The following is a 20,179-nucleotide window of genomic DNA, read 5'->3' as shown; positions in this document are numbered from 1 at the left end:
CCATGGCCTATCTTGGGATTGCTTCACCTAGATCCTGAACTTGACATTCCTCCTGCTCTCAGAAAGTTGGTTATTTACCGACTGAAAACGGAGAGTGAAAAGAAGAAAAATAAAACACCTTTCCCAGTGGAGCCCATAAAAGGCTCATGAAGTCATAAAGACAATTACTGGCAGGCCTATATGGAATACCCTCCGTGAGTCATCTGTCTTCTGCTGGCAATAAAGGCACATAGCAAATTAACCATGAGGGAGGCCCGCTCACTTACCCTGTAATTAGATGGAGCTGCAAGATGCTTCCTTTCAAACTTCACGTGGGAGGATCTGTTTTGGCTCCAGAAGGACCTGCCTGCTAGCCCAGCCAGGCCTGGGCTCTTCCTTTGGCTACTGCCCCTACAGCACTGAGCCTGGAGCTATGAGACAGTGACAAGGCAGCAGCAGCAACACAGTCCCACCCTTCAAGGCCCGTTCAGTCTGTTTAGAGAGGTAGGCAGTGTGTAAAGAATCAGAGATGATCATAAGCTTCTCAGACTAGCAGAGATGCCTTTCTTTCCCACTTCATATTTCACCACTTGCTGTCATGCACTCTGTGTTCTAGCCACATTGTACAGGCTCTTTCTCAAGTTTGTCATCTGCCTTCTGGCCTCCATACCTTTGCACATGCTGTTCCCTCTGCCTGGAATGTTCCTATCCCTACAAGATCTTGACTTGCAGAGACATAGTACAAATTACATTTGCACTAAGCAGTGTAAATAACATGACACCTTCCCTGACAAGCCTCTAAGAAGATTAACTAGCTTCCCTCTCCCTGCAAAACTTCGTGCAAAATTTCTACTTAGCACTTATCACATTGATTCTAAACACTTGTCTCACAATCTTTTTCCTCTGGATTTCGACTTCGAGGCAGGGCAAAGATGAATTCATCGTGGAATTCCATTCCCCATCTCACCTCTATGTCTAGCATCTAGCTCTGTGTACTTCTAAAGTAAGTTCTCAATAAATGAGCTGGAGGAATAAAATACAAAGAAACAGAATTTAAATCTAGTATAATCTGGATCTATGATGAATTCAGAAGGTGTAAGGGCTGGATGTAGCTCCTTAACCAAGTCTCAGTCCCAGGGAAGGTAATGGAATTCCAGGCCTGATCCCCCTGCATTTGACAGGGGCAGTTCCCATCCCTTGCCCAGAGGAGATGAGAAGGGGTCAGGGCGACAAAGCCCTGTGTGTCAGGACATCACCTAAAAGGTTTAGCTCCCAGAGGGCAGTTAGGCATGCAAATTAGCACTGGCCCACAGGCCCTATGCCGAAAATAAATCTGCTGGAACCAAGATCAATCGTTGGTTAAAAATAAAAGTTGAGGCAGTGCTGATTCTGTGTTTTCCTGAGCATGACAGCCAGAAACTTCTTTCCCAAGACACTGTTGAATGAGCAAAGGGCAAGAGATCATGGGAAAAATTAGACAGCTTACGAGTCTACACCTAGGATCTGAATCAGTGGCCCCTTTGGGAGGAATGGATAGAAGAGCTACATCGGATGCAAGATGCCCAGATGAGGATTTTCACACTGGGGAATATCATCCTTTTGAAATTCCTGTTACCAAAGCCTGTCCCAAGCTTCCCACAGGACCAGGGAGGAAATCAGAGCAAGGCTTTCAGTCATGCAACAAATATTTATTTATTTATATAGAGACAGGGTCTCACTATGGTGCCCAGTCTGGAGTGCAGTGGCTATTCACAGGTGTAAACATAGTGCACTGCAGCTCTGAACTCCTGGGCTCAAGTGATCCTCCTGTCTCAGCCTCCCTATAGGCACCTACCACCACACGCAGCTTATTAATTGAGTGTCTACCATGTGTCAGGCACTCCTCCAGATGATAGAGATGCGGTGATGTACAAAATAGTACCAGCCCTCATGGAGCTTCCAGTCCAGGAGTGAGCAGGGGGAGGCTGGATACACAGTAATTAATGATAATTAACCATCTGTCATGAGAATGCACGATAGGGTCCTACCCAAGTCTGAGAGGTCAGAGAAAGCTACCCTGCGGAAGTAACACTTGCATTGAGACCAGTAGGATAAGTAGCAGTTTACCCAGTCAGAACAGGAAGACTGTTCCAAGAAGAGAGAGCTACCAGTGCAAAAAGGCCCAGCAGCAGCAAGAAGCTCCCAAAGGAATCCAGCGTGGCTACTAGGTGAGTGAGAGGGGAGACTGATGTTTGCTGAAACTTGGCAGCTAGTACATCACCTGTAGGTCACGTTGAGGATTTGGACTTCTCTCTGGACTCAGGAGTTTCAGGACGGCTGTGTGTACTTGTGCAGGTTGCCGACTGCAAGGGTGCTGGGCCCAGGGGATACAGGGGCATAAGTCCCACCCACTTGGCATTCACCAAGCAGTGCATCCTGGCACAGGGCTGCATCCCCCAAGAGAGGGCACCTTTTCCACATTTCACAAAGGCAGCATCTGCTGGCCAAGTCCACAGCACTGTGACCATCCAGTGACAGCACTATTTCAAGTTCCCACTGAGGTGCCTTCGGCACCTGATGAGTATATTAGACTAGACAATCTGTGAGGCTTCTCCAACTCTCGCCACCTCTAAGCCTTGAAAGAAGTGGGCAATTGTATCATAGTGGGAGAGCTGAGGAAATAGGCCCAAAGCCAGAGTAGCCTTCCATCTCTTCAGTGTTCTATCTGGACCACCAAGCATTCTGCAGCTCCAATAGTTCCCTTGCCCCTCCTGAACTCAGTGGAGGGGACAGATTGGATGGGGTCTGGGATGTGAGCATGGTGTTGGAGCAGGCTGGCTGTGGATGCCACTGTTAGGGCTGTCTTGGGCAGACGGCCTCTGTGGTCTTGCTGGCTCAGTGCTCCATGCTGTCGTTTATTTCAGAGGACTGCCCAGGGAAGTAGAGCCCCCAGGGAGGAGGCATTGTTTGCACAAAGTGTCTGTCATTGCCTGAGGCTTACAGCTCATCTGGACTCAGTCCCCTGCTGGCTGGGGGTTGTATTCCCTGTCCTGGGAGGGAAGGAGGACACTCTGTCAGATCCCATCCATCAGGATGGGCACTGCAGGCACAAGTGGCCCAGGGCTCTGCCTCCAGCCCATGCACTAAGAGAGAAAAGGTAGCTTCTTCTCTTGCCTTGTTCCACAGCCTTGCAACGGCCACAGCCAAATGCCAGCCTTTCTCCCCATCCCTATCACACCCCTGGCAACACATTGCCAAGCTCAAACTTCCAACCCTACATTGGCAGGCTAAGCATATCAAAACTGCCATCCTAATTTGGTTGATGGCGCCACGATAACAATAACAGTTTCTATGTATTGACTCTACCAAGTGGGGCAGTGTATCAGGTGTACAAAGGTGGAGACGCATCCATGAACAGACATAGGCTCGCCCCTGTGGCATTACTGAAGAACTCTGTGGCATTTGGTAACTGTGTAACAGGTCGAACTTCAGTTTCCTCATCTGTGAAAAAAAGAGGTAGTAATTATTTTGCAAGGGATTGTGGGTTTGGGGGAGCACATGAGATAAATACGGAAAAACAGGGTTTCTAGTACAAAATCAATCCTCAATAAATGTTAACTATCACTATTAGCTCCTATTTCGTGAGCATCCCTGGTGTACCAGGCACTGTGCCATAGGATTTACAGACATTACACCATTCAGTGCTTAGCACATCCAGACAAGGTATATAGCATCATCCCATTTCACACAGGTAGGGAGGAAAGCACAGTGAGTGGGATATAAAGCCAGGCCAGTGTGACTTCAAGCCATTAAACTCGTGGTCGGGTGGGGTGGCTCACACTTGTAATCTCAGCACTTTAAGAGTCTGACAGGGGAGAATTGCTTGAAGCCAGAAGTGCAAGACCAGCCTGGGCAATGTAGTGAGACCTCAGTCTCTAATTTAAATAAATACATAAATAACCATACTGCCCACTAGGTCTGGGACTCAGGGCCCCTCATCTCTTCCTATGGGAGCATTTCTTCACCCAAGTTCTCTCACCAACCCGAGAGAGAGTGTGCTTGGGAGTGAGGAAAAGGAAACCAATGCAACCAATATCTAGGGCAAGAGCTGTTACTCTGAAATGTTTTTTTTAGTCAGCCTGGATGCTCACATTGTCTACACTTGAACAAAGGCAAAGACAGTGGGAAGTCTGGAGGTGGAAAGTAAGTGGGATTCAGAGTCCAAAGTCCCGTATCCCTACCTATTAGCCATGTAACCTTGAGCAAGATAAGAAACATCTCCAAAACACTTTCCCCACCTGTAAAATGGGCCACCACCACAAGTGCCTTCTCACAGCTGCTCTGAGGATGAACTGAGGTGCTGCCTGTCAAAGTGAGCTTCTCCACCATAGAGCGATCTTCAGTTGTGAGGAATTGTTATTTATTAAAGGGTGCTCGCATAGAAGAAATACAGCAAGTGGTAAGAGGACCTCAGTTTAATGTAACACACGAACATGAGTACTGAGTGCCTGCTACAGTGAAGACATATATTCAGATTCAAAAAGGAGATCAAGAAAAGGCAAGCAATGGCTTATCGCATATGCCATGGGACTCACAGGATCAGTTTGGGGTGGCGGCAGTATTTCTTCCAGAGGCGTCTGCACCAAACTTTCAAGAAGAGGATGGGCAGGATGTTGATGGGCAGCATGGTGCAGGAGAGTATTCTGGGAAGAATACAGATTGAGCAAAACAGAGGCAGAGAAACCAGGACTGGGCAGAGTTCAAGGTGGCTGAAGCACAGCCACCTTAAACTGGAGAGGCTGTGAAGCTAGCACAATTCTTATCCCCATTTGACAGATGAAGAAACTGAGGTATGCAACAGTTGCAGAAGTCACAAAGCAAGTAAGCAGTGTGGCAGTCAGCCAGGGATCTGGCTCCAGAGTCCACACTCATGACTACACAGGATCCAATCTCAGACCATGGCTACAGGAAGAAGATGAGAAAAAGGGGTCTGCAGGCCTCTTGGCACTTTATGGGATGAGAAGAACAAGAAGGAGAAGTTGGGGAGTTGGAAGAGTGTGGGAATTCAGGTGAGTGAGACTATTGATAAGAACCAATAATCACAAGTCCGGCTAAATGTTTCCAAGGCCCTTTCCTAGCCTTCATGTAAGAAGCCCCTCCCAGTACATGCTGGCAGCATCCCAGACTTTGTGGGAGCAGCTTGGTTGGGGGTCAGGGGAACAGATACATTGCGGCATGGTGAGTGCCCCAGCCTCCCAGAGGTTCCGCTAGTTCTTGGCCACTACAGTTGGATATAGATGATCCCTCACTCTTGTCCCTTAAGACTGGAGCCTTTGCAGAAATCCTGGTCTGTCTTTGCTGTGCAGCCTGTAATACTTGTCACCCTACAGCATCTCTGTGTGCCTTCCCGTAGAGTGAGGCAGATTCTTCCTCCCTAGAGAATGCAGTTCCCTGACCTTACTTACCTTGGCAAGGGAGTATGCAGACAGAGGGGCACAATGGAAGAGCTTAGGCTTTGGAGGCAGACCAGTGTAGATTTGGTGTGTCTGTAGAATGGCTGTGCCACTCGCAAGTTGTGTGACCTAGAGAAAACCCATTCATCTCTCCAGGCCTCAGCTTCCTAGTCTGTAGAGTGGGGGCTAATAATACCTACCATGCAGAAAGGAAAAGTGCAAGAACCTAAACAAAGTTGATACAGGCCTCTCCCAAAGGGTGCCCTGTACATGCCAGGCCTCTTCTCTAAGTCCTCTTCCCAGCCCAGTGTTTAGAGAACCTGCTCAATGGCATTTACTGCTTGTGCAGAGCACCAGCCCCATAAAGACAGGTAGCCCCAGGCCTGGCTCCCTAAGGCACAGACAAATGGAGAGGGCCCCTGGCCACCTCAGAAGACCATAGCTCCCTCTCTATCTTCCAGAGAAACTCTTTGATGTGGATGTGACCCTGGCCTGCAGCCTCGTTGCTTGTGAAGAAGGTGCTGAAAGATTTATAGAGATCGGTGTGGGACATAGCAAGAGGAAGGCAAGCAGGAGAGCAGGAAGTGCATGTGCCTGGGGACGGAGTATCTGAGAGAAGAAGTGGTTACAGACCTGTCCATGTTAACGGAGATGTGAGCAGGGCTCCATGAACACTGGCTGGCCAGCCTCTTGAGACATCCAAGAAGGGAAGGAAGCAAACTGGTGGCAGACACCTGCTGTGAGCAAGGCCCACTCCTACATTGGTGCATTTGACCCTCATAGCAATTCTATGTTGGCAGATGAGGAAACTGAGGCCAGAGAGGTTAAATAACTTGCCTTGTGTCATACAGTATCACAGACTTCAAAAAAGGTGGTGTTTGAGTTGGGCCTTGAGAGATGGGTAAGGTTTCTACAGACAGGAAGCTGGCCTGGGAGGATCCCCGGCCTCTGAGCAGGGCCACAGCATGGGCAGAGAGCATAAGATGAGTGAAGACCAGGAGGATGAAGATAAGCCAGGTGTCACTGAGGATGGGCCTGGCCAGGACCACGTGTCTAGGTAGAGAGCTTACCAGTGTTAGGCATCCTTGGAGTCTAACGAACTTGGGTAACTCACACAGATAATAAATGTAAGGGAGAGAAGGCAACATCTACCTCCTGACCTTTTTACTAAACCAAGATGTGAACCCTACATCACTTGAAGAAACAAAAGATTATTGGATGAAAAAGGCAAAAAAGAACTAGGAATGCAAAGCTCAGAGAAGAGACTGGGACATGAGGCAGTAAGTGTTGTTACAAAGCCTGGGGATCAGATGTTCGCTTCCATCCTCCCCAGAGGACAGGAAGGGGGAAATGGTTGACATTTTCCAGGCCTCGCCTTCCCCTCATGACCACTGGAACAAGTGTAAGTCCTTAGCCCCGGATTCAGTCTCCACGCCTCCCCGGCTTCACCCTCTCTCCACAGCCCAGTCTCCCAATGTTGCCCACAGTACCCTTGCTTCAAACAGGGCTCCCACTGCCTCACACAGCTCCAAGCCCTTCCTCCAGCCACTCTCCTTTCCTGGCTAGCCCCACCTCCTTCTTCTTCACTTACAAAATGCAAGGAATCCCAACTACATCACAGATTGTTTCAGGATTCAATGAGATGACTCATTCTCATAGTCCAAAACTATTTCTTGAGCATATTGAGCACCTGCTTCGTGCCAGGCACTGGACTTGACGACAGAGGAGATCAACACTGAGCCCTCACCCTCAGGAAGCTCACGGACTGATCGGAAAGGCAGAAAAACCCGTGGTCTACTTAAGCATACATCTACCTCGTAGTGGGAGGATCAGGGAAAGCTTCCTGGAGAAAGTGACAGCAAGGCTGAGACTTGAAGGAGAAGCAGAACTTTTAAAAAGGCAACAATAGCTGGGCACAATGGCTCATGCCTGTAATCCTAATGTTCTGGGAGGCCTAGACAAGAGCATCACTTGAGGCCAGGAGTTCAAATCCATGCTGGGCAACACAGGCAGACCCTGTCTCTACAAAAAATTTAAAAATTAGCCAGGCGTGGTGGTGTGCACCTGTAATCCCAGCTACTCAGGAGGCTGAGGCTCCTAGGAGAACCGCTTGAGCACAGGAGATGAACTGTGATTGCCCCACTGCACTCCAGCCTGGGAAAGACAGCAAAACCTTGACAAGAAAGAAAGACAAGAAAGAAAGATAAGAAAAAAAGAGAAAGAAGGAAAGAAAGAAAGAAAGAGAGAGAGAGGAAGGAAGGAAGGAAGGAAGGAAGGAAGGAAGGAAGGAAGGAAGGAAGGAAGGAAGGAAGGAAGGAAGGAAAGAAGAAGAAAAGAAAGAAAGAAAGGCAAGAGTGTTCAAGGCACAAGGAACAGCGTTTATCAAGATTGGAGGGAAATAAAGGGCATCACATTTGGAGAAACTGTCTGTAGATCAGTACCGATGAAGGATAGCATCATTGTGGGTGGGGGGACCTAAGCGGCCAGATATGAGGCCAAGCGTGTGCAGGAGCCACATTCCAAAGGCCTTAAGGCAAAGGCCCTTTAACCTTGTCACATACCAGGGACCCCTTGGGGATTGTGGTGAAGCCTTTGGACTTCTTCCCAGAATTATGTCTTTAAATGCATAAAATAAAATACGTAAGATTACATAGGAAATAAATTACATTGAAATGCCATTATGGAAATATTTTTTCAAAACTAATTTGTGATATAGTGATATATGAGCTTTTTATTAATGCATTAAATAATACATTCTGGTGGCAGGTCTAATTATATAATTTTGAAGTAGTGCTGAGAGAAAACTGTATTTCAAGATAAGTGTAATAACTGTAATACGATATAAAAATTTCTGTGATTTCAAAATTAGCCAGGCACGGTGGCAGGCACCTGTAATCCCAGCTACTCAGGAGGCTGAGACAGGAGAAACGCTTGAACCCGGGAGGTGGAGGTTGTAGTGAGCCGAGATCACGCCACTGCACTCCAGCCTGGGGAACAAGAGCGAAGCTATGTCTCAAAAAAAAAAAATCTGTGATTTCTACATGTGACAAAGTCACAGGTGCTACCCAAATTGCTGTGAATTAGATGGTAAGGACAGTGCCTACATTTATAATTAAGGGAATGCTAAACTTCAGCGGGAGGGTAGTGAAAATGAAGCCTTTTTCTCCTCATCCATGTTTATGATCCTCTGCTTTAAAGACTTGCTAAGGAGTGTGTACTTGATCCTGAACACTTAAAAGCACTTACCATGGCCAAAACCCCCTCCCCAGAGCTCCCTGTCTACAACCTTCCCACTAGACCACTCCTTTCCAGCTCTAGTGGCCCCAGAGCCGTTCCCAGAATACACCAAGCACCTGCTTCAGGACCTTTGCACATGCTGATCCCTCTGCTTTGATTACTGTTTCCAGAAATACATATGTGGATCCCTCCCTCCCTTTTTTTAGGACCAGGCTCAGATGTCACCTAATCACAGAAGTCTTTCCTGACCACACTATGAAAATAGCATCACCCATGCTTCCCCAGGACTCATACCCCTGCTTTAATTTTCTCTATCACACTTAGACTTTCTGACATTTTATGATTATGTTTATTGTCTTTTTCACTCCACTAGAATGGAAGCTTCATAATAGCACACACTCGGTCTATTTTGTTCACTGCTATCTCCCTAGCACCTTGGAGCATTGCCCAGCACACAATTCACATGGGAAGGCTATTCCTTCCCACCCCCTTCTACTTTCTCAATCCTTCAAGGTCCAGAGAAGGCCCACCAGCTCCATGCAGCCCTCATCCTCGCTCTAGCCTTCCCTGAGCATCTGTGTTCAGAGAGACAAGGCTGCTGAGGATGGAAACCATGCCTTGAATTTCTACAGCTTCTCACTGGGCCTGGGTGTGGAGCAGGGATTTGCTAGATTAAGAGGTCAAAAACTCCCATAGTAGCAGGCCCAGGAGGCCATGTGGGTGAATAAAGCAGTCTGGATGAGACTACAGACATCTATCTGTAGTGAGCTGAAAGGTGGCCCCCAGAAAGATATGGCCATGCCATAATCCCCAGAACTGTCAATGTGACCTTATTTGGGAAAAGCGTCTTTGTAAATGTAATAATGTTAAGGATCCCAAGATGAGGAGTCATCCTGGATTATCAGTGTGGGCCCTAAATGCCAGCACAGTGTCCTTCTAAGACAGGCAGAGGGAGATGCCATGGACACACAGAGGAAAAGTCCACGTGAAGACAGAGGCAGATACTGGAGCAACATGGCCACCAGCCTGAAAATGCTGGGAGCCACCAAAAGCTGGAAGAGGCAAGGGATAAATTCTCCATCCATCCTCCAGAAGGAGCACAGCCCTGGCAAACTGTGGACCTTTGGCTTCCAGAAGTATGAGGGAATCAATTTCTGCTGTCTTAAGCCACCCAATTCCTGGCACTTTGTTACCACAGCCACACAAAACCAATGCACCATCTATAGGTTTGCTGTGGGGAAACACAGGCCTAACACAAGACTTTTTTTCCTTCAAAGGAAACTGGAGATTCAAACTTTTATGTGAAATCTCCTGATTTCTAAGCATGGCAGTCTGAGTTTTCGGTTGCAAGCACAGAAGCCAACTCTGGTTGGTAGTAAATACTTTATTAGAGGGATAATGGTGAGCTCACAGAATTGACGAGAATGCTGAAGAACAGAACTTGGAAAACAGGCAGGATCCAAGGGAGACACAGCCTGCCATTTCCAAACCTCAGGGACACCTGCTGAGGACACTGACACCACTGGCCACTCATGGCCACATCACTGGGTACCACTGGACACCAACACTGAGGTCAGGCAGGAAATATGTGACCAAGTGGGCTTCAAGCTCAGATAGTCAGGATCAGGATAAATGTGTCTAGGGATGCTCTGTAATAAGGCAAATGTTTGGTCCTGGGCATTTCAAATGAGTACAGAGGCTTTCCAGTCTGTTGTCTGGGACCCATAGCAAGAAATGCATTTTAGATCACAGACCAGCAGATAAATACACCACATGTGAAACTGGAATAACACCTACCTTACCATGTGTGAACCATACTGACCGTTTTCTCTCCTTTTACTTCTTCTCTTTTCTATTCTATTCTATTCCATTCCATCCCATCTTATCTTATCCTACTTATCCCATTCCATTTGTGTTCTCAAAGTGGAGCTTATTTATGAAAGTAAGAGCAAATAATCCCCCATATATTGAAAGACTCAGAAAATATACTGAAGAATGAACTTAGAGATAGATTTTTCCCAAAAGCAAAACTTAAGCATAGGCAACTTGGGCTCCCTTCTAAACTGATTTTAAGACCCACCAAGGGGTTATAAACCGCAGTTTTTAAAACACTACACTCAGCCAACTGATTCTATTTAAAACAAGAGTCAACAAGCAAAAAATAAAGATAGCCAACAGTATTTGGGAAAAACAAAAAATGTCTTTGAGCTGGACACAGTCTATGGCATAATTGCCAGTTTATGGCCTCTTCATTAAAATCTTGATAAATTGATTAGTAGATTGATTGAGTCAACTGTAGTAAGGGACAATGTGAGAAGAGGCTCTCTGGCTTAGATTTTTGATGATAGCATTAATTCTAAGCAGCTAGTACAGGGCCTGGCACACATTAGGTGCTCAAAAAACACTGAAGTGCAACTGAAAAAACACATGGTTTTCTTCAGTCCCTTGTACTATTGCAGGCCCCACTGAAGATCAGGTGCAGCTGCTGATAGCAAGGGATGTGTATCCACAGGTGGCCAGGGGCCCTGCAGCACCTCTGCTCCATCCAGGCCTGCCTTTCCCTCCCCGGCCCCATTTATCAACATCTTCATAAGGGAAGGCTTTGTTTTCACATCAACCAACATGTCCCTCTCCACCCCCTCTCCTTCTCTCATCTCTCATTTGGCAGTGATGTTTGTTAAACTGCAAAAACACACAAAATAAGGCTCTATGGTTATAAGGTGGGGGAGAGGAAAAGATGCAAAAGGGGAAGAGGAAAGAAGTGCTTTTCCAACTTTGCCTCTAATGTCTTCATTAATTGAACTCATCAGCTAAAATCATTTGTGAAAATAAAGAGAGAGACAGAGAGAGAAAGGAACTGATCATATGCAGGAGAAATAACTCAGATGTGAAAATCCTTCAGAGTAGGAGATTGCACTATTTATTCACCCAAGTGTCCTGCTGTGTCTCTGAAATGCAGTGATTTAATGAGGTGCTGCAAAGGTATTTGTTATTAAGAAATTCTGTCTCTGCTTATTCTCCTCTGTGTGATTAGGACGGAGCCCGGCGGAAGCTCCTAACCAGCACGCTATTAAAGATTTAGGAGGCTGCTGTTCTCCCCATTGCTCCCCTCTTACCAGCGCCTTTTGAAATGGTTCCAAAATTAAATATTGTACAAGCTGATCAGCCTTGTTTAACGCAGATGCTGAGTGAGATTTAAAAAGAAATTAGAAAAGCATTTGTGTTAACAGATGTTCTTCCTTTTCTCTCTTGGAGCTGAGATGATTAGGGCTGGGTCCCTCCCGAGCCACACAAGAGCCAAGAGGGATAAGCCCCAAATTGGTAGTGAGAGGGGGCCTCACAGGCCAGGAGGGCCTGGAAGGGACACCTGAGTTCTTGGTCTCTCTGTTAGTAAGGACTGGGGGACCATGCAGGAAGGAGCAAACCAAGCTGCCAGCCTGGCAGGCTTTTCCCCAAAGCTCCCGGATTTTGCTGGAGCCTCTCCCAAGGCAAAGGCTTCAGCAGGTGTTCACTGGAAATCTACAGCCATGCAAACACCATTACCCAGAGCTTCGGGGAAATCAGCAAAGGAGCAGAAGTCTCTGTCCCCAAACTTTTTCAGCTATTGGCCCTAATGATTGACAAAGTCCTCCTGAGACTTCTAATCTAGTCCCTTCATCCAGACAAGACCAGCTCTGATCCAGCTCCACAATAAATTAGACACCCTCACTTCCTTACAGTTGTACTATTTCCTTTTTTTTTTTTTTTTTTTTTTTTTTTTTTTTTTTTTTTTTTTTTTTTTACCTCTAGTTCTGACGTCCAACTGGGCTATCTCTCAGTAAGTTCTAATGTCTGAAATCTCTCATGTATAGACTTTTTGTTCTGTCCTTGGTTAGAACAAATGGGGCCTTGTATGAAGAAAACCATCCATGTGTCCAGCAAGTCAAAGCTTCCCCAAGCACCTTCCACCTGCTCTGTGGATTAATCTCCACAACCCCCTATAGGACTGAGTCTCAGTGGTGGGAGTACTAGTAAGGGGCAGGGCTGGAATTAGAACCAGGGCCTGGAAACTCAGGTAACTGTCCCATCCGATAAGCTTCAGGTGTTACAAAACAGATTGGGATGCTCACTGCAGATTTTGTTTTGCTTACTTTCAGTGGGGAGACAGAAGGCACAGAGATAGGTGATTTGCTCACGATCCCACAGAGTGCCAGGGACAGAATCAGGCAAGAATCTGCCTCCCAGAGGTCCAGTTGAATGTTTCTCCCGTCAGTCACCCCATCACTCTTATCTACAGACATCTATCAAGTACCTGCTGCTTTCTGGGCTCTGTGTGAGGCACTGAGAATACAGGGGGAGACAGATTGGACCCTCAAGGAGGTCCCCACCTGTCAGAGGAAACAGGCCCTGAAGATACAATTGCACGTTACTAAACGCTGATAAAAGGATTTTTAAGTAGAGGTATGGAGGTTCATGGGAGTGTACAAGAAGAGAAATATACATGCCTGGACTCCACTGACTCCAAGGTAAGCCAACTGAACAAGCAATGCCTTTACCACAGCCAAAAACCAACTGCAGATCAGGGCCAGGCCTGCTGCTGGCTGTCCCTTTACCATGGGGCATCTCTGCCACATTCAGCTAGCTCCTAGGGGGTGACCATCCTCACCCCTCCCGCCAGCCCTTGCTCTCTTAGCTGTTGTTGAACACTGCCTTTCTTATCCCCTCCCCACTCCCAAACATGCATGGCAGAGGAACAAGCTTCACCCACCATCACCACCATAACTAGCCATTTTTTCTCTGAAGAACCAGCTCCATATGCCTGCCCCAAAAGCAAGAAGAATGTTAAGAAGAAACACATTCACAAATGAAGACAGGCACCCACAGTCACCCAAGCCTTTTTCTCATTGTTCATCATTGTATTAGTCTGTTCTCATGCTGCTAACAAAGACATAACTGAGACTAGGCAATTTATAAAGGAAAGAGGTTTAATTGACTCACAGTTCCACATGACTGGAGAAGCCTCAGGAAACTTACAATCATGGCGGAAGGTGCCTCTTCGCAGGGTGGCCAGGAGAGAATGAGTGCCCAGCCAAGGGGGGAAGTCCCTTGTAAAACCATCAGATCTCATGAGAACTCACACAGATATCAAGAGAACAGGATGGGGGAAACCACTCCCATGATTCACTTATCTCCACCTAGTCCCTCCCATGACACATGGGGATTACAGGATCTACAATTCAAGATGAGATCTGGGTGGAGACACAGCCAAGCCACATCAGTCATGCAAAGGCTTCAGCATGGACTGACCAACAGTCAGAGAGAAGCCACATACTGAGGTGAAGGTAGCTCTGGATGGGACTGGGAAGGACAGAAGTCTGAATGACAGTCCTGCCATAACCAGCTGTGGGGCCTGGACAATGCTTCCCTCTTCCATGGTTCTTATCTGCTCATGTGCATAGTGGGGAGCTAGTCTGCTGCCACCTAGGATCTGGAGACTCAGTTCTCCCTCCTGGCCTCCTCCCCTTAAAGCTGCTACTGTGGAGTTCAGCTGATAATCCCCACACCCTCCTCTTCTCATCTATGTCAGGGCTCAATCACCTCTTCTTAGCTCTAAAATGCCCCAGTGGGCATCAGAATCACCTAGGGGGCTGTAAATAAAGACGGATACCTGAGTGCCACCCGTTGAGACTCTGGTTCAGCTGATCTGGGTGAGGACTCCAAGAACACTACCCAAGTTAGCAGGACTAGAGCTCCACCCTGGAAACAGAAGAGGCCCTTGTGGTCTTTCCCTCTTTGGGTCCTACTATTGAGCCCTCCCAAATTCCATAATAGCACGGAGGGCAAGGGGATATTAAGTAGCATTGTGACTCTCAGGCCTCAATTCATACTTTCTTCTAATCTAGATTGCCTCTTCCCACAATCTCTCTCTTCTTCAAAGACCTCCTCCATGAGGTCTTCCTCAATCCCCCCATCCGGCCAAATCAGCCTTTCCACAGCAGTCATTAAGCATATGTCTATGTAGCCCTTAGTGCCTTCTGTCTTGCCCTATAGTTAGCTGTTAATGCATCTGTATTCCTCTCTAGGCTGTAAATTCTTTTAAGAGGGCAGTTGTGTCTTATTCATGTTTTTCTCCTCCTTACACCAAAGTCTTGCGTAGTCCTTTAAACATAATAGGGGTTTAGATCTTTCATTGGAGAAACAATAGTGGCACACATGAAACAGGTAGAGAACCATATACAAATCTATTTTGGAGAAAGCAAAATAGCCTTAAGTATAGGCAAAACAGCCCTAGCCTAGGTATCAGAAAGGTGGGATCCTGATCCCAGCTCCATAGATTTTGGGAAACCCACAACATCGTTGGGCCTCAATCTCTGTATCTATAAAAGCAGGTGGTTGGACTCACTGTCTCTAGGCTGCTTCCCCAGCTTCCACATTCTGTTTCTCTCATTCCAAGCCCCTAATTGCCTCTAGGCATTCAAAGAAGCAGCCTTGGCTCCACATTACTTGAAGAATCAGCACATGAACAAAATCAGGGCTTTCTGCTTTTTCATTCTGGGACATGACTGGAAATGTGGAGTGGAGGTTTCCCTTCCCTTCTAAAAATATGTGTGCATACATTGGCACACTCACATGCATCACATGTTCCTTTGTCTATCCTAAACCTCTACCCTCATGGTTTATAAAATCCAGGAAGTTGGCCGGGCGCAGCGACTCACGCCTATAATCCCAGCACTTTGGGAAGCTGAGGCAGGTGGATCACCAGAGGTCAGGGGTTTGAGACCTGCCTGGCCAACATGGTGAAACCCTATCTCTACTAAAAATACAAAAATTAGCCAGGTGTCATGGTGGGTGCCACTCAGGAGGCTGAGGCATGAGAATTGCTTGAACCCAGGAGGCGGAGGTTGCAGTGAGCCAAGATCATGCCACTACACTCCAGCCTGGGCAACAGAGTGAGACTTTGTCTCCAAAAAAAAAAAAAAAAAAAAAAAAATCCAGGAAGTCATCAAAGCTATGCCAATGATCTCTTTGAAGTGGACCAAAATCCAAAAACTTATACTAGGTGGAATTCTATTAAAAAGTCTCATGCTGCCCACTCTTCCAGAGCTAAAGTGTCCTGCCTTTACCTAGAGGAGAAAAACAAAAAACACAAAAACTTATTTTTCTGGTAGTAAAGACCTGCTGGTTTAAACTTTCCTCTCAGCTGGGGATTCCTAGAACTGCAGACCGGGAGGTATGGTGTTGGCAATCCGTTTAGAGACTAATGAGCTATGGTAAAGGCTGCTAGTTGCTCCCCAGTAACGTCTGTCTCCTGCTTTCTTAATAATAGAACAGAATCCTGACTTTTAACCAGGCACCTAGCTAAAAGATGACATTTTCCAGCCTCCTATTTAACTAGTGTGATCATAGACTAAATTCTGTCTAGTGAGATAGAAGTCTTGCATGAAACCTACAGAAAGTTTCCTTAAGGAAAAGACCTCCTCCTTCCAGTCATTGGATGGAATGGCTGGGGCTCCAGGAGCCATCTTGGACCATAAAAGAACTTGGGAAGGAAGTTACACATGGCAAAGTGACTTGATAGAAAGAGTCTTGGTCCTTAATACTACAGAGCTACCATTCCTTCTTCTGATTTACTTTACCTCAGAGTGGTCTTCTACATTGCTTCTGATTTATTTTACATCTGAGTTGCTTGTTTCTGATTTATTTTTTATCAGAGAGTCGTCTTTGTTAAGTCACTGGTTTTTTGGGTGTCTGTTACTCACAGCTACACCTAGTCCTAATTGATACTGCAGATAAAATGGACAGGATACTGAACTGGGAGTGAGGATTCTTCCTGGCAGACTCCTGGGTCAGCTGTGACCCTGGGTCAATTTCCTAAATTGTCTGGCCTGAGTTTCATTATCTAAAAAGTGAACCCAGGCAGGAAAGGGAATGAATTCCAGTCTGCAAGGTCCCTTCAATTTCAAAACTTAGATACTTTCGTTAAAATTTCAAGATGTTCCTTTGACTTAGGATTGACCAGTTGGAGAACCCAGTCTTAAGAGTCACCAATGAGGGCACTTTTCATCAGCATAAATGCCATGAATGCTACTAGAAAGAGACACCACTAGGGGCGTTCAAAAATCTAAGACCACAGACTTCAGAACCAGATAAACCTGACTTCAAGTCCCAATACCACAATTTACTAACTCTAGGACCTCAGACAAGTCACCAATTCTCATCCTTAAAGTGGAGCAGACAATGCCAAACATCATAGGGATGCTGGGTGGATTCATGAAAATACAAACGTCAAGCTCTCCCAGGCACCAAAGGTGCACAGTTCATCTACATGGATTGTGCCAAAGCAAATTAGATGCCCGGGGAAAAGGCCAGGTATGCTGGGCAAATGTCCTGTGTCCTCATGGGTCCCCAGGATGGGGCCCACTGTCCCCATTGGGCTCACGCTAAGCCATGTTAATGTAGAAAGCCAGCCCACATTTCATTCCTCTCCAAATGAAAAAGAAGGAGGGAATCACAAGAGGAGAAAGAAATACAAAATTGAAGAGCTGAGATTGGGGTTTGTGAGCACTTCAGCAAGAAAACAAATATCTTTATTGGCTCTGGACAGTCTGCCAATCAGCCACGAAATTACCAGCTTCTCTTTCCTCCCAGAAGGGCCTCCGCGGCTGCACACAAAAGCTGCCGAAGGAACTTTGGGACCTGGAGAATAAAAGCCCCTCTCTGCCGAGCACAGGCTGATTTGCAATGCATTGCTTCAGCATAATTTCCTAACTGTGCAGCCACACAAAGCTGTTTCTGTCCCTATCTGTGAGTTTAATAATTTCTATTTCCCACACCTTGCATTCATAATGCATCCTCCCAACATGGGCTTGGGCTGGGCGCTGGCCTCGGGCCTCAGGCATGTCAGCCTTCTCTAGGGCCTCAGGCTGGAAAACCATTTATTAGACAATCTAGTCTCTTTGAAGGGCAGCAACAGAAGGCAAACTGCCTGACCTCCTTGAAATGTTCCCTTGTACCTACCTTACCCTTCACAGCCCTTTCCCCCATTTCATTATTTATTCCACCTACTATGTGGTACACATTGTCTTGGACATTGTAAGACCCAGTTTGTTATCATCAATAGCACAGCACTGGTGAGATGAGATATATATACAGACAGAGATTTGGGATTCAATATGAGAAGTGCACTTGACCATGACTCTGTGAGGGTTGTCACCATGTCTATTTAGGTTTACTCTTGTTCTCTTTAGCACTAGACACATAATAAGTGCTCAATTATATTTGATGAATATTAAGTGAAAAAATAAATGAATACCAAGACTTATAAATATAATGAAAAGAGATTGTTTTGGGTTGGGTTGGGTTGGGTTGGGTTGGGTTAGTTTGGGTTGGGTTGGGTTGGTTTGGTTTGGTAGGGAGGGAAGCAGTGGGGAGGTACATGTCACAGGAGCCCTAAAAGCGAGGATAGCTATTGAACTGGCACTGGAAAAATACAGAAGTAAAATTTCACAGAAAGAGGCAGAGGTTGAAAGAAGAAACTCCCTACCAGAGGAATGAGCCCCTGCCAAGGCCAGAAGAGCATTGAGAGTTTGGGATCCCTGAGGCTGCCTGAGCCTAGGTTTAGGGGTAGCAGAGCAAGCTAGAAAAGTAGGTCAGCCCCAGTGATCCAAGACCTCACTCATATACCAGGCCAAGAACAGAGAAGGAGTCAGACAAATCCCAGGCATGAGTCCCAGCCCCATCACTAATCAGTCATGTGACTTTGGTGGAGAGAGCTAACCTTGCTGAGCCACGGTTTCCTTCTCTGTAACATAAGTGCCCACCTTCCAGCCTCGTTGTGAAGGTTACAAGCAATGGCCATGCACAGAAGCACAAGGCACAGCACCCAGCTCAGCTGATTTCCTGGGCTTCAGGTGGAAGTTGGAGCCTGGCTTAACCAGGAATTCTGAAAATTCTGATGCAGGTATATATTAATCTGCATTCTCCAGAGAAGCAGAACCAGTAGGATATATATAAATATATAGAAAGGGATTTAGTATGAGGGATTGGCTTATGCAATTATGGAGGCTGAGATGTCCCACAATCTACCATCTGTAAGCAAAAGTCCCAGGAAAGCCAGTGACTGAGTTCCAGTCCAAGCCCAAAGGCCTGAACCCAGGGGAACCAATGGTGTAAGTCCTTGTCTAAGTCTGAAGATCTAAGAACCAGGAGTGGCAATGCCTGAGGGCAGGAGAAAATGGATGTCCCAGCTCAAGCAGAGAGAGAGAATCTGCCCTTCCTCTGCCTTTTTGTTCTAATTGGTCCCTCAACAGATTGAATGACCACATCCACACTTGGAGAGAGATCTTCGTACTCAGTCCATGGATTCATTCCAATGCTTACACCTACCAGAAAGACACTCATATCACACACCCAGAAATAACGTTTTACCAGCTATCTGGGCATCCCTTAGCTCAGTCAAGTTGACACATGAAATTAAGCATCTAAGGTATCTCTGAGACTGGGTAGAAAACCACATGAGGGTCATGGATAGACTCCCATCTCCCCTCTCCTTTCTGGTTTTAGGAAACTCCAGCATAATCTGCCACCCCACTCCTATCCCTCCAGAAAGAGCCAATCCAGCCAAAGGAAAGGTAGTAGGCACAAAGTGCTGTGAGCAAACCAAGTGCCACCTGACACCAGTCAGAGGACGGTGAGATGAGGGATCCCAAAATGGCTCCAAGGTGCATGTAACCCAGGCACTTTTCCTAGCAGGCAGCCCACGCTTCCTTTCTCAGCTGGCTCTTCCTCACACACACTTTCCCTCCTTCAGACAGTGAGGAAGGGGAATCTCTCTTCCTCTACTCCTCCACCACCCATATTATTATGTCTTTGCATCCCCCAGACTACCTCTCCCAGTGCTGAATCCAGAGTAAAATTTGAAGGGTTAGACCTGAAATAAACCCTTATCTCTACCCTAATCGTACAGATGAGAAGATGAGGCTCAGAAAGGTTATGAGACCTACAGGGTTTGACACTGAGTTAGTGGTGGAGGCAGTGGGTGCTTAGTATGCACAAGCTGGTTGATTGTTTCTGCCTATGTTAGTCTGGAAGCTTTCAGCTGTGAGTAACAAAGTGCCCAACCCAAAAGGGCTTAGGCAATGAGAACACTTATCATCTGATATAAGAAGAAGCCCCATCAAATCAGTCAATCAATATCAAGACGTTCTTTCCCTCCCTGCTCTGCCATCATAAGGGTGTTGGGCAATTGTCCTTAAGCTTTTCTCCTTGTGGTGGTAGAGTGGCTGCAGAAGCTCTAAGCATCAAGTTCTCACACAATAATACTCCTCAAAAAATAGGATGCAGCCAGGCGTGGTGCCTCACACCTGTAATTGCAGCACTTTGGGAAGCCGAGGAGGTAAATCATTTGAGTCAAGGAGTTTAGGACCAGGCTGGGCAACATGGCAAAACCCCATCTGTACAAAAAATACGAAAACTAGCTGGATGTGGTAACAGGCACCTGTAGTCCCAGCTACTCAGGAGGTTGCGGAAGGAGGACCACCTGAACCAAGGGA

The 20,179-nt window shown here is 46.6% G+C and overlaps 1 long non-coding RNA gene across 1 annotated transcript in view; it reads right to left on the bottom strand.

Annotated features, from left to right (window-relative positions):
- Positions 1 to 1,758: 1,758 nt before the first annotated feature.
- Positions 1,759 to 20,179, bottom strand: part of LOC115893684 — a 108,026-nt gene continuing 89,605 nt past the window's right edge. The window contains exon 4 of the long non-coding RNA XR_004053750.1: positions 1,759 to 3,459. This is a non-coding gene — a long non-coding RNA (uncharacterized LOC115893684). The remainder of the gene's footprint in view (positions 3,460 to 20,179) is intronic.

Source organism: Rhinopithecus roxellana, chromosome 15, assembly GCF_007565055.1.
Source record: "Rhinopithecus roxellana isolate Shanxi Qingling chromosome 15, ASM756505v1, whole genome shotgun sequence".
NCBI classification, from domain to species: Eukaryota; Metazoa; Chordata; class Mammalia; order Primates; family Cercopithecidae; genus Rhinopithecus; species Rhinopithecus roxellana.
The sequence above is the reverse complement of the archived record's forward strand: the minus strand, read 5'-3'. Positions and strand labels throughout refer to the sequence as shown.